We start from the raw sequence: 13462 nt of genomic DNA, 5'->3' as shown, positions 1-13462 counted from the left end.
GATAGTTTGGGAATGAAACTGTTGCACTTTTTATCAGGCAATGGAGTCTCATAAGGAGCGTGCAACCTAGATCCCCATTATAGGCAGTTCCCCAAAGGGTTTGCTCTCCTTTGAGAATTGAATGCTGCTACTGATCTGACAGGAGGGGAGCTCAGGCAGTAGTGCTTGCCTGCCTGCCACTCACTGGCCCACTGGCTGGCTCCGTGGCTCCATTCCTGTCAGGCCATGGACAGGTTCGGGTCTACACCCCGGGGGTTGGGAACCCCTGCTTTAGGAGGTCTGAACACCTGAGTTTTTGAGTATTCCTGGAAATATATGACCCCAATATGCTGGATTTTTTTCCTTATACAAATTGATCCTCCACCCTTGCCAAACCCTTCCCATTCACTTCCTTTGGGAACAGTCTACCTTAATGCCCCTGCACTGTTACCCAGTTGTGTACTCAGAGATGCCAGTCTACTAGACCTCTTTGTCAGGCAAAGAATGGAAGGAAAGGACCAGACCTTCAGAGGTTTTATGATGCAACCAGTGGCCAAGGTCTGGGATGGGAAACTTACCAGGGGTGCCCACGTTTTCAGGAAAGGCTTGAAGGTGGCTCAGCAGAGCACTCGCCTCCACACTGGCATGGCCCAGGAGAGCCCTTCTGCTGATAAGCTCTGGCCAGGCCCTGTCCTTCCCTGTTCCCTCACCTTTTTCACCCCTCCCCATTGGTGTAGGCAGATGGCACAATTCATCAGCAACCAAGGCAGAGACAATGGGCTGAGCTGACTCATTCAGGAACAGTAATTCCTCCCAAAGAAGAGTCCCCATTCATTTAGACACTGAAGCAATTTTTTGTGGGCTGACACTTGTAATTACTTTTTACTGCAGGTAGGCAACTGTTCCAAGCTAATAGGATTACTGGTTTTTGAAGGGCTTTTGGAACAAGCAATTTTCAAACAGTCAGCACAGCGTGTTCAGTGAACTTTCCACGCAGGGCAAATGCCTTCCTCTGTGGCGACTTATGACAGGCAAGGTGTGGATTCCTGGATGGGGGCACTTTGGAAATGCAGGGCCATTTTTCTTTCATGCTCCTTTAAATGGGACCTGAGCAAATTGTGTCTGGTGATATTTCCTGGGCTTGCATGTGATTATTCTAAAATTTTCAACTGTTCCGGGAGTTGGCATTAGATTATATCAACCAACCAATCTTTTTAGCAACAGCAGAGAAAATCACTTTCCCAGTTATGGCATCTCATCCTCCCTCTGTACCACCCATTTCTGAGGGGAAGTTAAAAAAAGTCTAGGCTGAATGTGGTGGCTCACACCTGTAATCCTAGCACTTTGGGAGGCTGAAGTGGAAGGATCACTTGAGCCCAGGAGTTTGAGACCAGTCTGGGCAACATGGCAAAACTATCTCTATAAAAGTACAAAAATTAGCCAGAAATGGTGGTGCGCACCTGTAGTCCCAGCTACTCAGGAGGCTGAGGTAAGAGGATGGGCCTGAACCTGGGAGGTTGACGCTGCAGTGAGCCATGATTGCACCACTGCACTTTAGCCTGGGTGACAGTCAGATCCTGTCTAAAAAAAAAGAAAAGGAACGAAAGAAAGAGAAAGAGAGCTAGAGAAAGGAAAGAAAGAAAAGAAGAAAGAAAGAAAGAGAAAGAAAGAAAAAACGAACGAATGAAAGAAAGAGCAAGCAAGAAAGAAAGAAATCAAGGGAAAGGAAGAAAGAAAAAATCAGAGGGCCTTTTAGTCAAGGTTTCTTTTCTTCTTTCTTTCTTGAGTCAGAGTCTTACTTGGTTACCCAGGGTGGAGTGCAGCGGTGCGATCCTGGCTCACTGCAACCTCGGCCTCCTGAGGTCAAGCAATTCTCCTGCCTCAGCCTTCCAAGTAGCTGGGACTACAGGCGTGTGCCACCATGCCTGGCTAATTTTTGTATTTTTAGTAGAGATAGAGTTTCACCATGTTGGCCAGGCTGGCCTCGAACTCCTGACCTGCCTTGGTCTCCCAAAGTGCTGGAATTATAGGTGTGAGCCATTGCACCCAGCCTTAGTCAAGGTTTCTAACAAGATTATCAACTGTTGTAGACCATAAATGATAGTTTTGCAACAAGGTTCTCTATTTGATAAGAAAAAGTCCATTTGAATGCTTGTCAATATTTGACCCTATCAGCTGGCTTAAAAAGCACATGCACCACAGTCTGTTGAAATGAGTTTCTCTTACTGAGAAGGCTTTTGAGATATTTTGTTGTTACTGTTGTTCTTGCTTAACTTAAACATTCCCAACTGCTCCACTGTCCATCAGGAGTTAGCCAAACTCTGAGGGGGTCATAACCATTCTCTGTTCGACATAAATCTAACATGTCTCTTTGTTAGACAGAGCCTCGCTCTGTCACCCAGGCTGGAGTGCAGTGGCGTGATCTTGGCTCACTGCAGCCTCCATTTCCTGGGTTCTAGTGATTATCATGCTTCAGCCTCCCAAGTAGCTGGAATTACAGGCAACCGCCACAATGTCCAGCTAAATTTTGTATTTTTAGTAGAGATGGGGAACCATCCTGCCACCTGCCCTGAAGAGGCTGCAAAATGCAAAATTATATGGCCAGGAGGAGATTGGGAGAATTAAATCCTTGCACCTCAAGAAGAAACAATTCTGCTTTTAAGTAGAAGAGGACAGTGGTGGGTAGCTGAGAATCCAGGGAGCATGAACCATGTAGGCTGCCAATTTGGAGGGTAGTTTTAGACTTCTAGACATAGTTAATGCCTAGAACTTGTAAAGAAATTTTATTATAAGTAACATGTAGTCTCAATTTGGTTTGCTGATATGCAAATTCATTCAAGTCTGGGATCTCCAGAGAAGAAATTGTAATCCCACAACAAACTTCATTTGCAGCCCTTAGAAATTAAAAAAAAAAAAAAAAATTCATGTATTGTCAGGAAAATTGAGAGTATGCTATTTCCAAAGCCTGAAAAATGCTTAGCTGAAAATCTGATTTTATTTATTAATTTTTAGGTTTATTTATTTTTTTTGACACAGAGTCTCACTCTGTCACCCAGGCTGGAGTGCAATGATGTGATCTGGACTCACTGCAACCTCCACTTCCTGGGTTCAAGCGATTCTCCCACCTCAGCCTCCCAAGTAGCTGGGACTACAGGCACACATCACACTAGGCTAATTTTTGTATTTTTAGTGGAGATAGGGTTTCACTATGTTGGCCAGACTGGTCTCGAACTCCTGACCTTGTGATCCGCCCGCCTTGACCTCCCAAAGTGGGATTACAGGCATGAGCCACCATGCCAGGCCTAGTTAGTTTAGTTATTTTTTTGAGAGCGGGACTCACTCTGTCACCCAAGCTGGAGTGCAGTGGTTCAATCACAGCTCACTACAGCTTCAAACTCTGAGGCTTAAGCAATTTTCCTCAGCCTCTCCCATAGCTAGGACCACAGGTACATGCCACCATATCTGGCTAATTAAAAAAAAAAAAATTTGTAGAAACGGCGGTGGTGGTGGGGTCTTACCATGGTGCCCAGGACGGTCTCGAACTCCTGGGCTCAAGGGATCCTCCCACCTTGACCTCCCAAAGTGCTGAGATTACAGGTGTGAGCCACCGTGCCCAGCCTGAAAACCTGAAAGCAGGTTTGAAATTTTCTTTTACTGTTTAAATTATAAATAACCTTTAGTATTACCATAACGTTTGCAAATCATTCTGATGGGGGCAACTAAAGTCATCCTCAATTGCGAGTCCCCAGCTCTATCTACATCAGGGGAGTAAAGTTGACAAATTGAGAGCATGTAAGTAAAAGTACAAGTTTGGAATCAGACAGGATTGGGTTCAAATCACACTCTAACACTTTGAACCTGTGTAGAATCATTATCTACCTCATAAGGGTGAAGGCAACGAGATCACACATGTGCAGTACTTAGTACTATGCCTTGCGCATAGTAAATGCTCAAAGTGTGATCAACACATTATACGGAAAAGTCATGCTTCCCTCGTGACATATACCATTAACATTGCCGAATGAAGTGCACACCATTTGCTAGCCAAGCCTACTTTATGGCGGATCTAACCTTCTGGGATTGAGAATGTTTCTAAGGTACCCATGACACCTGTGGCATCATAAAAGGTCAGTTCACTCATTGGTCCCAGTGCTAGTTTAAAAAGCTGGTCTTAAGGCCGGGCGCGGTGGCTCAAGCCTGTAATCCCAGCACTTTGGGAGGCCGAGGCGGGTGGATCACGAGGTCGAGAGATCGAGACCGTCCTGGTCAACATGGTGAAACCCCGTCTCTACTAAAAGTGCAAAAAAAAAATTAGCTGGGCATGGTGGCACGTGCCTGTAATCCCAGCTACTCAGGAGGCTGAGGCAGGAGAATTGCCTGAACCCAGGAGGCGGAGGTTGCGGTGAGCCGAGATCGCGCCATTGCACTCCAGCCTGGGTAACGAGAGCAAAACTCCGTCTCAAAAAAAAAAAAAAAAAAAAAAAAAAAAAAAAAAAAAAGCTGGTCTTGGCCGGGTGCAGTGGCTCATGCCTGTAATCCCAACATTTTCGGAGGCCAACGCAGGAGGATCACTTGGACCCAGGAGTTTGAGACCAGCCTAGGCAACATGGAAAAGCCCCGTCTCTACTAAAAATACAAAAAATTAGCCAGGCATGGTGGCAGGTGCCTATAATCCCAGCTACTCAAGAAGCTGAGGCAGGAGAACTGCTTGAACCTGGAAAGCAGAGGCTGCAGGGAGCTGAGATCACACCACTGCACTCCAGCCTGGGTGACAGAACAAGACTCCATTTCAAAAAAAAAAAAAAAAAAACTGGTCTTGTCTGGGCATGGTGGCTCATGTTTATAATCCCAGCACTTGGAACGCCACGGTGGGAGGATTAATTGAGCCTGGGAGGTTGAGGTGGCAGTGAGCCGTGATTGTGCCACTGCACTCCAGCCTGGGTGACAGATTGAGACACTGTCTCAAAAAAAAAAAAGTAAAAATAAATTAAAAAGCTAGTTTCTGCTGAACACTATGAACAGTGGCTCATGCCTGTAATCCCAACACTTTGGGAGGCTGAGGTAGGAGGATCACTTGAAGTCAGGAGTTCTAAACAAGTTTGGCTAACATGGTGAAACCCCGTCTCTACTAAAAATACAAAAATCAGCTGGGTGTGATGGCAGGTGCCTGTAATCCCTGCTACTTGGGAGGCTGAGGCAGGAGAATTGCTTGAACCCGGGAACCAGAGCCTGCAGTGAGCTGAGATCACGCCATTGTACTCCAGCCTGAACGACAGAGACTCCGTCTCCAAAAAAAAAAAAAAAAAAAAAAATAGCCAGACTGGCTAAGCTGTGATGCAGTAGCAGACATGCACTGCAACTGCAGCCGTTTAACACTAAAAAGTTTGTCTCTCCCTCATCCAAAATTCACTTTGGGTTTGAGAATCCTTCAGGGAACCTGTCATGCAGAGCTTTGGGGCACACTATTTCTTCTTTGTGGCTCTACCACCTGGAGGTAAGGCTCCTTGCTGCTGCTCTGGAGAAGAGAGTAGATACCACTTCCACCACATATACTCACAAGCTGGTGGTCAGAACTTGTTCCAGGAGCCCACTCAATGCCAGGGGCTGAATAGGGTTGAGGAATAGGGAGCAGGGAGGCTGGGATATCTGATGAGCGTTGAATGTCTCTGCCTCACCTACTAAATCAGAATCTCTGGGGGTGGGATCCAGGACTCTCTTTTCTTTCTTTTTTTTTTTTTTTTTGAGACGGAGTCTTGCTCTTGTCACCCAGGCTGGAGTGCAATGGATACATCCTGGCTCACTGCAACCTCTGCCTTCCAAGTTCAAGTAATTCTCCAGCCTTAAGCCTCTTGAGTAGCTGGGATTACAAGTGCATGCCACCACATCAGGCGAATTTTTGTATTTTTAATAGACATGGGGTTTCACCATTTTGGCCAGGCTGGTCTCGAACTCCTGACCTTGTGATCCACCCACCTTGGCCTCCCAAAGTGCTGGGATTACAGGTGTGAGCCACCGCGCCTGGCCCAGGACTCCATTTTTAAACTTCTCAGTTGATTATTATGCAAACTTAGTTATTACAGTTGCTGCGATTATTACTGGAATTTTCCTTTACGGGATGAATAATTTGAAATAGTGGAAATGAAAGAGCAGTTCTAGGCTGGGCCCAGTGGCTCACACCTGTAATTCCAACACTTTGGGAAGCTGAGGCAGGTGGATCACTTGAAGTCAGGAGTTCAAGACCAGCTTGGATAACATGGTGAAACCCCATCTCTGCTAAAAATGCAAAAATTAGCTGGGCGTGGTGGCAGGTACCTGTAATCCCGGCTACTCAGGAGTCTGAGACATGAGACTCACTAGAACCCAGGAGGTGGAGGCTACAGTGAGCCAAAATCACGCCACCAGACTCCAACCTGGGTGATAGAGTGAGACTCTGTCTCAAAAAAAAGAAGAAAGAGTAGTTCTCTAGATACAATAATTGAGAGTCTAAGCATCTAAAGCATTGGGCTCCTTCCTAGCTGTCACTGGCTTGTAGCTCTTAGATACAGACACCTCCCAAATCTGTGTTTCTGGCCCAGACTCTCCCTGACTTTAAACCTATACACACTTAGGGTCTCACAGGTGCTTCAAACTCAGTTTGTTCATCTCCACCAAACCTGTTCCCATGTCCAGGGACAGCAATATCCATGCTCCTAGGGGACTTCTAAGGCTTCCCGACTTAGGAGTCTTCCTGGTTTGTTTGTGACAGCGTCTTGCTCTGTCTCCCAGGCTGGAGTGCACTGGTGTGATCTCAGTTCACTGCAGCTTCTAACTCCCAGGCTCACACGATCCTCCTGCCTCAGCCTCTTGGGTAGCTAGAACTACAGATGCTTGACACCATGCCCAGGTAATTCTTTTTTTTTTTTTTTTTTTTTTTTTGTATTTTTTGTTGAGATAGGGTCTTGCCATATGGCCCAGCCTGGTCTCGAACTCCTGGGCTCAAGCGGTCCACCCTCCTTGGCCTCCTAACGTGCTGGGATTACAGGCGTGAGTCACCAAGCCTAGTCATCTCTTATTTCTTTTACTCCTCAAATCCAGGCAAGACATGTTCCTATCTCTTTACCTTACACAGCATCTCTTCCCTTCTCTCTCCCTCCACTGCTGTCCCCTTAGTCCAGGGTCCTGTTATCAGTCACCTTGTCCTGCCTAGTCCAGCTTCTCCCTCTTCTTCTTCCCATGTTGCTGTCAGGATGATGCATTCTTTTGCACAATAAGCATCTCCACATCTTTTACATGACTCCTCTCGCTGGGATGCCTTTTCTTATCTGATTCTTTTTCCCTCCACTGCTCCCCAACATGCTAGTCTCACACACCTCTAGTTTGCAACTCATGTGTATGTATGTCTTTCCCTCTACTAGAATGCAAGCCCCATGAGGGCAGATGGCACATTTTCCTCTCTCAACATGGTATTTATTCTCAGAGTCTACCATAGCACCAGTACACAGTAGGTTTGAGAAAAGAAAGGAATGAGTTAGGACATTAACTCATATAATACTTTATAATACTCATATAATACCATATAATACTTTGTTGAATGAAAACATAAATGAATAAATCAAATATTCCTTAAAGGATTTCACCAAACTCAGAATAATAAACTAATTAAAATGGACTACTCAGGCTGGGCATGGTGGCTCACATCTATAATCCCAGCACTTTCGGAGGCCAAGGCGGGTGAATCACTTGAGGTCAGAAGTTTGAGACCAGCCTGGCCACCATGGCGAAACCACATCTCTACCAAAAATATAAAAAATTAGCTGGGTGTGGTGGTGCACATCTGTAATCCAAGCTACTTGGGAGGCTGAGGTAGGAGAATTGCTGGAACCCGGGAGGCAGAGGTTGCAGTGAGCTGAGATCATGCCACTGTCCTCCAGCCTGGGCAACAGAGCCAGACTCCATCTCAAAAAGATAATTAAAAATAAAATAAAATAGACTACTCATCTATATAAGTTTGGCCATTTTTCTTTTCTTTTCTTTTTTTTTTCTTTTCTTTTCAGACTGGGTTTCGTTCATTACCCAGGCTGGAGAGCAATGGCATGATCTCAGCTTATTGCAACCCCTGCCTCCTGGGATCAGGTGATTCCCCTACCTCAGCCTCCTGAATAGATGGGACTACAGGTGTGTGCCATTATGCTCAGCTAATTTTTTTCGTTTTTTGTATTTTCAGTAGAAACAGAGTTTCAGCATTTTGACCAGGCTGGTCTTGAATTTCTAACCTCAGGTGATCTGACTGCCTCAGCCTCCCAAAGCGGTGGGATTACAGGCGTGAGCCACTGCGCCCAGCCAGCCATTTTTCTTTAGAGGACTTGAGAATGAAATCCGTCTTCACTGGAAGCCATGTTCTGCAGCTATGACTGAAGACACAATAAGAGCTGAAGAGAATCGTGTCCAGGGTACCTAGGTGCTGTTACTTTATAAGGAGTGCTCCACTGTCATTTGCAGAAAAACAATTTTGAATAAAATCAAAGGAATTTAAAATAAAATCAAATGAATGAAAAATAAACAGCTTGAGTGAACTCATCCCATAGTTCAGAAAGTGTAACAACAGAAAGTGATATCATTTTTCTCAATTCACTACATAATTCATAAATATTTGTAGGAGTAAAATTGTAGTGTAGATATTTGTTATAATCCTGAATATCTACAGGCATACTTATCCATACATAATAAAAAGTTAGCCAGAATTTATTTCTAGGAATGTGTAAGCCATTTATTACATAGCATATCTCCTATCTGAAATAATAATAAACTGTTATTACAAAGTATGAGGAATTTTAGTCTATTTTCTCACCTCTAAATCTGTTCTTTCATATCCTGAAGGTAGGGTTTAGGACCTCTACCTACTAAAGATTTCCCAAAAAAAGATCCAAAAATTGGAGACCTTACTAAAAAGGGTAATGTTTTATTATGCAGATATAAAGAGATGAATAGAGGCCAATGAACCAGAAATAATGGCTGGGCGCAGTGGCTGATGCCTTTAATCCCAGCACTTTGGGAGGCCCATGTAGGCTGAATGCTTGAGCTCAGGAGCTGAAGGCCAGCCTAGACAACATGGCAAAACTCTTTCTCTACAAAATATACAAAAACTAGCTGGGCATGGTGGTGTGTGCCTGTAGTCCCAGCTACTCAGGAGGTTGAGGCAGGAGATTTTTTTTAAAATTAGGAATTGTGGAGAGAGATCCAAGATGGCTGATCACTAGCAGTTTGGGAATGTAGCTCCCAGTGAAAGCGCAAAGAACGAGAGGACGCCACACCTTCACATGAATTCTTGTTGCTCACGCACCAGGAGATTCCCAGCGGAGGAGCCCCACGGGTCGTCAGCGCGACTCTTGTGACCCGACGAGGCGGTTTTGCCGGCGCCTCGGAGCGACGGTTCTTGGTGCAGAGTCAGAAAAGCACCATCAATCTTAACGCCGCTGATTTAGTCGGCGCAGTGGGTGGTTCAGATTTCGGCGCTGAGAATCAATAAGCTGGACGTCCACTCAGAAACCCAACTACAAAGATGGTAATTATAAAGACCACAGATGGATAAATCTACAACGAAGGGAAGAAAACAGCCAAAAAAGGCTGAGAATACCCAAGATCAGAACGCCTCTTCCTCAGCAGGGGATCCCAGTTCCTCATCAGTAACAGAACAAGGCTTGATGGAGAACGAGTGGGTTCCAATTACAGAAGCAGGCTTCAAAATGTGGATAATAAGAAACTTCTGTGAATTAAAAGAACTCGTTCTAACCCAAACCAAAGAAACTAAGAACTTTGAAAAAAGGTTTGACGAAATGTTAACAAGAATACACAATTTCGAGAGGAAAATAAGTGAATTGACGGAGCTGAAAAACACAATACGAGAACTAATTGAAGTATGCACAAGTTTTAACAGCCGAATCGATCAAGCAGAAGAAAGCGTATCAGAGGTCGAAGACCAACTCAATGAAATAAAACAAGAAGACAAGATTAGAGAAAAAAGGATTAAAAGGAACGAGCAAAGTCTCCAAGAAACATGGGACTATGTGAAAAGACCTAATCTACGCTTGACAGGTGTACCTGAATGTGACGAAGAGAATGAATCCAAGCTGGAAAATATGCTTCAGGATATTATTCAGGAAAATTTTCCCAACCTAGTAAGGCAGGATAATATTCAACTCCAGGTAATACAGAGAACACCACAAAGATATTCCTCAAAAAGAGCAACTCCAAGGCACATAATCGTCAGATTCACCAGGGTTGAAATGAAGGAGAAAATACTAAGGGCAGCCAGAGAGAAAGGTCAGGTTACCCACAAAGGGAAGCCTATCAGATTTAGAGCAGATCTCTCAGCAGAAACCCTACAAGCCAGAAGAGAGTGGGGACCAATATTCAACATCCTTAAAGAAAAGAACTTTCTTTTTTTTTTTTTTTTTTTTTTTTTTTTTTTTTTTTTTGAGACGGAGTTTCGCTCTTGTTACCCAGGCTGGAGTGCAATGGCGCGATCTCGGCTCACCGCAACCTCCGCCTCCTGGGTTCAGGCAATTCTCCTGCCTCAGCCTCCTGAGTAGCTGGGATTACAGGCACGTGCCACCATGCCCAGCTAATTTTTTGCATTTTTAGTAGAGACGGGGTTTCACCATATTGACCAGGATGGTCTCGATCCCTCGACCTCGTGATCCACCCGCCTCGGCCTCCCAAAGTGCTGGGATTACAGGCTTGAGCCACCACGCCCGGCCAAGAAAAGAACTTTCAACCAAGAATTTCACATCCAGCCAAACTAAGCTTCATAAGTGAAGGAAAAATAAAGTTTTTTGTGAACAAGCAAGCACTCAGAGATTTCATCACCACCAGGCCTGCTTTACAAGAGCTTCTGATAGAACCACTACACATAGAAAGGAACAAACAGTATCAGCCTTTCTAAAAAATACCAACAAGTAAAGAACATCAATATAATGAAGAATTTACATCAACTAATGGACAAAATAGCCAGCTAATATTAAATGGCAGTATTAAACTCACATATATCATTATTAATTCTAAATTTAAATTGATTAAATCCCCCAATCCAAAGACAGGCAATTTGGATAAAAAACTAAAACCCATCAGTATGCTGCATCCAGACCCATCTCACATTCAAGGATACATAAAAACTCAAAACAAGGGATGGAGAAAGATTTACCAACCAAACAGAGAGCTAAAATAAATAAATAAAAAGCAGAAGTTACAATTTTTGCCTCTTATAAAATAGTCGTTAAAGCAACAAAGATCAAAAGCAGCAAAGAAAGACATTATATAATGATAAAAGGATCAATGCAACAACAAGAAGAGTTAAAGATCCTAAATATATACCCACCCAATACAGGAATACCCAGACATACAAGACTTATAAAGAGACTTAGACTCCCACATAATAATAGTGGGAGACTTCAACATTAATATTAGACAGATCAATGAGACAGAAAATTAACAACGATATCCAGGACTTGAACTCAGATCTGGAACAAGTAAACGTAATTAACATTTATAGAACTCTCCACTTTAAATACACAAAATATACACTCTTATCAGTACCACATCATATCAACTTAGAAGTTTAAACGAAATGTTGGTTGGCTCCTTGTTTGTTATTCTCTTCCCTCATTTTCTTTTATGTCTCCATTATTAAGGACAATTATAGGCATACCCATATTTAGACTGCATTCTAGCCCGGGCAATAAAGCAGTACCCCCATTCTCTCTCCCTTGTCCTTTTTCCTCTTTCTTCCTCTTCTTTATTCTTTTTCTTATTATTCTTTTTTTCTTTCTCAAAAAAAAAAAAAAATTAGGAATTGGCTGGTGTGGTGGCTCATGCCTGTAATCCCAGCACTTTGGGAGACCAAGGTGGGTGGATCACCTGAGGTCAGGAGTTCAAGACCAGCCTGGCCAACATGGTGAAACCTCGTCTCTACCAAAAATACAAACATTAGCTGGGCGTGGTGGCAAGTGCCTATAATCCCAGCTTCTTGGGACACTGAGGCAGGAGAATTGCTTGAACCTGGGAGGTGGAGGTTGTAGTGAGCCGAGATCACGCCACTGGTGTGACAAGAGTCACCAGCTGGAGTGACAAGAGTGAAACTCCATTTAAAAATAATAATAAAAGAAATAGTACACAGAAAATACTAATTTCATTAAGAATAATTTTTAGTAACATATAAAATACTTAGAAACCATAGATGAGCAAAAATAATACAATTAAAATCAGTGGTAATACCTCCAAATCAAATAACTACTAGCATTTTGGTCCTTTACCCTATAAATAAGTACACCTTAGGGAACAAAAAGCATAGGTTTCATATGTACATGAGGCTCCAGAGAACTTGATTTTTTCACTTTACCAGTGTACCAATAGCATCTTTACCTGTCATGATTTCTCTACAACATCAATGACATACTACAAATCCATTTCAATTATGTTGTTGTATATTCATAGATGAATGCTCTCTGATAATGCTGTATCCCATTAAAAAATATTATTGAGGCTGGGTGCGGTGGCTCACGCCTATAATCCCAGCACTTTGGAAGGCCAAGGTGGGCGGATCATGAGGTCAGGAATTCGAGACCAGCTGGCCAATATAGTGAAATGCCATCTCTACTAAAAATACAAAAAAAAATTAGTCCAGGTGTGGTGGCACATGCCTCTAATTCCAGTTACTCAGGAGGCTGAGGCAGGAGAATCACTTGAACCCAGGAGGCAGAGGTTGCAGTGAGCTAAGATCACGCCACTGCACTCCAGTCGGGGTGACAGAGCAAGACTGTCTCAAAAAAAAATTATCTAAAAATTGAAATGAACACAACTGTGAATTAAATATTTGTGGACATCCATCATTTTTCCTTAGGATAAATTATAAGAAGTGGGTGCTCACTTCAGCAACACATATACTAAAATTGGAATGATACAGAGAAGATTAGCATGGCCTCTGCACAAGGATGACATGCAAATTCACAAAGTGTTCCATACTTTTATTCATCTCTGGGTTGCTTTGCTGTTCATGATATGAGACAGACAGTTGTGGTGGGTGTCATCAAGCAGTGAACAAGAAGGCTGCTGGAGCTGGCAAGGTCACCAAGTCTGTCCAGAAAGCAGAAGGCTAAATGAATATTATCCCTAATACCTGCCACCTTGGTCTTCATCAGTGGTGGAGGAATAATGGTCTCAGAACTGTTTGTTTCTACTGGCCATTTAAGTTTAGTAGTAAAAGACTGGTTGATGATAACAATGCATCATAGAACCTTCAGAAGGAAAGGAGAATGTTTTGTGGACCACTTTGGTTTTCTTTTTTGTGTGTGGCAGTTTTATTAGTTTTTAAAATCAGTACTTTTTTTTTTTTTTTGAGATGGAGTTTCGCTCTTATTACCCAGGCTGGAGTGCAATGGCACGATCTCGGCTCACCACAACTTCCGCCTCCTGAGTTCAGGCAATTCTCCTGCCTCAGCCTCCTGAGTAG

The 13462-nt window shown here is 43.5% G+C and overlaps 1 non-coding gene across 1 annotated transcript; it reads left to right on the top strand.

The window, feature by feature from the left end:
- The first annotated feature begins 12872 nt into the window (after positions 1–12872).
- On the top strand, positions 12873–12979 carry LOC120364085 (U6 spliceosomal RNA). Its single transcript, XR_005579438.1, has one exon. It is a non-coding gene; the product is annotated as a U6 spliceosomal RNA (small nuclear RNA).
- Positions 12980–13462: the final 483 nt, after the last annotated feature.

This window comes from Saimiri boliviensis, chromosome 2, assembly GCF_048565385.1.
Source record: "Saimiri boliviensis isolate mSaiBol1 chromosome 2, mSaiBol1.pri, whole genome shotgun sequence".
In the NCBI taxonomy this organism is placed as follows: Eukaryota; Metazoa; Chordata; class Mammalia; order Primates; family Cebidae; genus Saimiri; species Saimiri boliviensis.
The sequence above is the reverse complement of the archived record's forward strand: the minus strand, read 5'-3'. Positions and strand labels throughout refer to the sequence as shown.